Source organism: Diabrotica virgifera, chromosome 9 (genome assembly GCF_917563875.1).
Source record: "Diabrotica virgifera virgifera chromosome 9, PGI_DIABVI_V3a".
NCBI classification, from domain to species: domain Eukaryota; kingdom Metazoa; phylum Arthropoda; class Insecta; order Coleoptera; family Chrysomelidae; genus Diabrotica; species Diabrotica virgifera.
The window spans coordinates 67838847-67845432 of NC_065451.1; positions in this window are offsets into that span (position 1 = coordinate 67838847).

A 6586-nucleotide genomic window follows, 5' to 3' on the forward strand; every position below is an offset into this window, starting at 1 on the left:
TTTTCAAAATTTTGGAATGCATTTAAATCGTAGAACAATTTTAACTTTTGATTTTAATACAGATTTTAATTCTCTACAAGTATTCTCTCATAACTTTTGATGTAAAATAATTAGGGAAGCAGGAATTCAACAATTCAGACTTTTACATTGAGTTTCCTATGGCCCTTTTTACGATTCACCACCCGGTATAAGATAAAATGTGTACTATTTGTCTTATTATTTCATAATAACACAAATAATACACATATATACACAATAACACATTCAATGATCGAAAATCATTTAAAAATATGGGAATGTAAACTCTTGTGACGTAAAGTCAAAAATATAAGTCTCCCCACCACCGTCGGACAAGGCAACCGTAATAAAGTCTAATAACCGTGGGTATGGTTTGTTCCATGATACTATAAATAACAAGATAGTATCTTCCCGTAGCGCAAATACGTCCGAGTTCGCGCATCGCATGACGTAACTGGAGACCGGAATTTGAATTCTTGTTGTTAGCTTATAGTCCAGGCTATATCGTCGCCCCCGTTAGGTAACATATTCCGATTCGATTTTGTTGCACAAACTCACTTAAAAAGAGTTCCTTATAACAAATATACAGAGTGCCGGGAGGTGCCGTGGTCGGAAAATTGTTTAAACAATTTTTTTAAACAAATTAAAAAAAATCAATTTTTTTACTTCAAAAAATCAATTTTTTCACTTCTTATAATTTTTTTTGATTCTTTGGGTCATTATGAGCCAAAAAGGTCTCTTGTAATTTTTCTCTAAAATTTATTGTTGTTGAGTTAAACTCGATTTAAAATTTGAAAAACGCGAAAATGGCCATTTTCAAGGCTTAATAACTCGGTTCAAAATTATTATTATGAAAGTCAAAAAGTGACTGAATCAAAGTTGAAAGCCCCACTACAGGATTCTGAAGAAATTTTGTCATTATTTTATTACTGAGCTGTTATTTTTAATTGTTAACCAAGAGCGCTAAGTGAGGCGGCCGTCAATGTGAGTGCAAGTGAGATGCACCATTAGACGGCCGGAATGGTGCATCTCTTTCGAACTAACTATTGACCACCGCCTATATGCAGTTAGCGCTCATTGTTAATAATTAAAACTAACAGCTTAGTAATAAAATAATGACAAAAATTTCTTCAGGATTTTGTAGGGTGGAGTTTAAACTTTGATTTGGTCACTTTCTAACTTTCATAGTAATAATTTTTAACTGAGTTATTAAGCCTTGAAAATGGCGAATTTCGCGTTTTTCAAATATTAAATAGCGTATAACTCGACAAAAATAAATTTTAGAGAAAAATCAAAAGAGACCTTTTTTGTTTATAGACCTGGATCCCGCTTACCAAAAAAAAGTTGATTAACAGCAAGCTGAAAATTTTTTAATAGCTTAACGGTGTCTAGTCGGACAAATTTTGATATATGGGAACAGTGCCGGCGCTAGGGTATAAGGTGCCCGCCTGCAAAACTAGCACAGGCGCCCCCCACCCCACACACAGATACTCGTACAAACCCAGCCTCGGGAACATTATGTGTGTTCAAATAGAACAGTGAGACCCACATATCCGAAGATCAAACCGGTTACACTGCTAAACCTGACCCCGTATCTGACCCCAAGCTGTACCACCACCCCTCCCCATCGCAGTACATAACGAATAAGGAGGCTTTGTACTGAACGTTACCTTATGTAGATGCCCTGGGCAATGGAACATCCTCTGTATTACTTTATGTGTTAAACCCCCTGATTTTAGGGGTAGCTAGGAGAGCTTTTCTCCCTATTAATGACTTGATTTTGGACTTGTGTCCTAAAAATGTGTGTTCCGGGCAGTGACTTAAGTCGGTGTCCCGCTATTCGCAAATGTACCCGGTAAATAAAGTTCGGTAACAGTTTTATTGGACCCATCATCTGACACAACAACTTCACTTTAACTTTTTTAAGAAATTGAAGAGAACTGACGTTGTTTTTTTGTGTCATTTTTTCTTTTTCGGCTTTTTCTTTTTCGATTTGTGCCCTAGATTCCTAGATAATTTTTTTTGGATCCATTTTTATTTACCTAAATAAAAATAATAACTTAAGTGTAGATTAATAATAGTATGTATCTACTGAGTACTTAACAAATATAATTTTATATTAATTGAATGCTAATAGATTCTTTAACTGCCGAGTACAACTTACAAACTATTCTGTATTATAATCACATGAAATAATACTAAAAATCTAAAGAGCTCTAAGCTAAATTTAAAGTAAAATCTTTATTTTAAATATTATGTTTTTATGGGATTAATACTTAACTTGATACCTACCTATTAATAGGTATTATTAAATTAGACAGGCGCGGGCGGCAAGAAAACAGTATCACAATCTTGTTTACTTTACTAGAAATTATTCATTTCCTCTCATAACTGATGATACAACACTAACAACTTGCAAGAAATTTGAAGAACATAAACAAAGCATTCTCATAGCAAAGTTGTTTGGTTGAAATATGATATCTTTGACCAATAAATTATATTAATTTTTTATTTTAGAATCTTTAAGAAATTGTATGATAATATCATTAATAGTTTTGGTATTGAAGCTTAGTAGATGTGAAATATTCAGCGGTAAACTTACATTCCGCTCCTGAAGTCTAGAAAGCACTAATTGCTAGACTTCAGGAGCGGAATGTAAGTTTACCGCTGAATATTTCACATCTACTAAGCTTCAATACCAAAACTATTAATGATATTATCATACAATTTCTTAAAGATTCTAAAATAAAAATTTAATATGACATCTTCAATCCTCCACTTTCAAATATCTGTGGCAAAAAGTTTATCTAATGCCATCCCCTCTTTGTGAACACACACACATGGTAAGAAATCGCTGCGGCGTTGCATATTTTTGTGTATTATTTGATATGCAAAACTAACAAACACAGATTAGGGTATTTTGACGAAATTAAACCACATTTAAAAAAATTAATTTTTTTATTTTAGTATTTTACATAATACCAGCAGAAAAAATGCTCATCCTGGCGCCCCCCAAACAGGAGCGTCCGCCTGCAATGCATCCCTTGCAGGCCCGTTATCGCCGGCCCTGTATGGGAATACTGGAACAAGGGAAGTTTTAATTGTGGAACAGTTTAAAAATTTGGAACGTCAGATTACGAAAACGTTCCATGTGTTTTGTCGGACAGAACTTCCAATTGTTTTGTTACCATTTCATTAAACCCTCATGCAAAAATCAGACCGGTGTTTATAGCCAACTGGGCATTTTAATGAGTGGAACACGAAGAACATGTCAAATGACAGAAATCATGTTGGTTTGTAATAGCAGTCTGATTTTTGCATGAGAGTTTAATGAAAGGGTAACAAATCAATTGGATGTTCTGTCCGACAAAATACATGGGACGTTTTCGTAATCTGACGTTCCAAATTTTTAAACTGTTCCACAATTAAAACTTCCCCTGTTCCAGTGTTCCAGTACATCAACGTTTGTCCGACTAGACACCGTTAAGCTATTAACAGATTTTCAACTTGCTATTATTCAACTTTTTTTTGATACGCGGGATCCAGGTCTATTATCATGATCCAAAAAATCTAAGAAAATTGAACGAATCGAAAAAATTTATGTTTTGAATTTGTTTAAAAAAATTGTTATAAAATTTTTCTGACCGCGGCACCACCAGGCACCCTTCGGATTTGTTATAAGGACTTCTTTTTTAGTAAGTTTGTGCAAAAAAAATCGAATCGGAATAATTTACCTAACGGAGGCGACCATACAGCCTGGACTATACAACCGCGAGCAGTTCAAACTAATCGGAAATCATTCGGTCATTACGAATTATTACGAACTTGGGTCTCCAGTTATGTCACAATTCCCTTCTCTTCGAGATGCGCAATATATTATCTTGTTATTTATATTATCATGGTTTGTTCAACAGTAAATGGTTTGAGTTCAATTAGTGCGGTCGTAAATATTATTAAATTTATCTGACCTGCCCATTGTTAAGACCCACCCGGAGCGATAAGCCACCGAGGTAGACAGAGTTGGTCTTTTGCAATTAACACTGACTAGACAGTACTCCCATAATAAAGCCTAAAATAAATTTTACCTGAAACCGGGCCTTTTATACTATTATCGGTTAATCCGGGCTGTGGTAACTAATTGAACTTAACCATTTACTGTTTAAGAGGATCGGTACGTATTTTCGGCTGCAATGCTATTCAAATGGGGATTCATTTTTTCGAATCCTGAGAAAACTAATAAGTATTTTTGAAAAATGTAAACGCAGAATGAAAGATCATGTTATTAGCGATGGCCGAAAGTCCCTGAGAATTTCTATAATGTTTATTTTAATAAGTTACAGGGGTGAAAAACTAAGAGAAAATTTAGTGTGATTTTTAATTTTAAATATATCATTCAAAATAAACTTTTTATTTATTCTAAGGGACTTTCGGCCCTCGGTAATAATTTAGTCTTTCATTCTGCGTTTAAATTTTTCAAAAATATTTATTGGTTTTTTCAGGATTCGAAAAAAATAAACACAATGCCGTGGTAATATTTTCCAAATCTATCTTTGTCACAACGCACTCAGCCGAATAGGGCTTTTCATCGATTGTCATTTGTTTAGAGCTTCTGTCATATGTTGTATAATCTGTGTATAATATTAATATACACGGATTATACGACATATGACAGAAGCTCGAAACAAATGACTGTGAATGAAAAGCCCTATATAATATTGTCAGCATATATTGTCAGTCAGACACTGACAATCAGTGACAATTTTAAATATTTGACATTGCATCGGGAATATGTTGAGTTACTGATTAAATATTATTGATATATACAGTCGAACCCGCTTATTGGAATAGCCTTTGTGCAAGGCAAAAATATTCTTATAACCGGGATATTCTAATAACCGATCATTGGTGGCTAATCGAAATAAGTGTTACCGAATATACGTAGGTATAGTAGGTAATAATATTATTTACATACTATGCCAATGTGTAGTTTTACATACTATGCCAATAATGTAGTTTTATTACATACTATGCCAATATGCCAATATGTATATCATATATGTAGGTACCTACATAATCAGCGACATTCGTGAAAGAACAAAGATTACTGATGTCGCAGAACGTATAGCAAGGCTCAAGTGGCAATGGGTCGGACATGTTGCCCGAGGTAATCCCGAAAAATGGACACAGAGACTAACAAACTGGAGACCAAGAGAGAACAGGCGAGGAGTAGGCAGACCGCAGAAGAGGTGGGCAGATGATATCAAACAAGTCGCGGGCAAGCAGTGGATGAGAATTGCCAAGAGTAGAAATCGATGGAAGCAAATGGAAGAGGCCTATGTCCAGCAGTGGACGAACACAGGCTGAAGAAGAAGAAGAAGACATAATCAGTGTATGTAAATGGTTTTAGGTCTTTTTACGTCAATAATACAGTAGTGTAACTAGTACTTATCTATGTATGTGTTAAATACCAAATTACATTACATGTATGTGAATGAATACATTAGGTAATTAATATGAAATGTATGCAATATGTGGATATGTAAATATTTTCTTATTAAAATGGATATATAACAAAATTACTTTTTTTTTTCTTGAGAAATTATTGGTAATTATAGCTTTTTGGTTGTTAATCCGTGTGGTCATCCTTAATCCTTAATCCATTGGTTGAATAGAAGTTTTATTGGCGTCAAGAAATGGATTGTTACATTCTTGTTCTTTTCCCTCCTTTTCGAATTTAACAAAGCCATAATTCCCATCTTGTAAACAAGTAGGTACTCTCTGAGTGAATTCTAAATAAACTGCTTCTAACAATTTTATAACAGGCAACAGTGCCTTTGTGTAGACAAATAAAAATTATTTTATGACCCATGCATTTGTCGGCCATGCTGCCTGCCCATGCTAAAGATCGAATTGGTATTCGTAACAAGTAACAAAGTAATAATTATTACCCTAATAATATCTACGTTGACGACAAACCATAATACCAAACATTTTAGTAAATTGTAAAAAAAATTCTTTGACCTGCAAAATATGCTAATAAGCGGTATTATCTAGTTAGATCCTATTCCAATAAACAGATAAATTTATTAATGAGTAAATAGAAATGTTTCGGGAACTTGAATTTATATTCCATAAACCGGGATATTCCTATAACAGGGATTCTAATAAGCGGGTTCAACTGTAGTGTATTTGATAAATAATTTATTTAAGACGTGAACTTAATAAAAAGTTATTTATTGTGTATTATTTGTGGAAGATCCAAGCAGAGAATACATCAGGATAATATATTCTGTGATCCAAGTATTTTGTTGTTAAAGATGTTCAAAATTGTAAGCGTTCCATAACAATATATTATTAAAAAAGCACTTTAACACTTTTCCTCTTTTCTCGATTGAGTATTAGTCTTGGTTGTACAAATAAATTATTACAATCATTGAATACATGGTTAGTGAAAAAATTATCACATTTATTAACTGAATTAATAATTTGCAATTATAAAAATAACAGTTATCCAAGAACATTCAAAACCCAAAATTAATGATGACATTTTCAAGTAGAATGACATTCT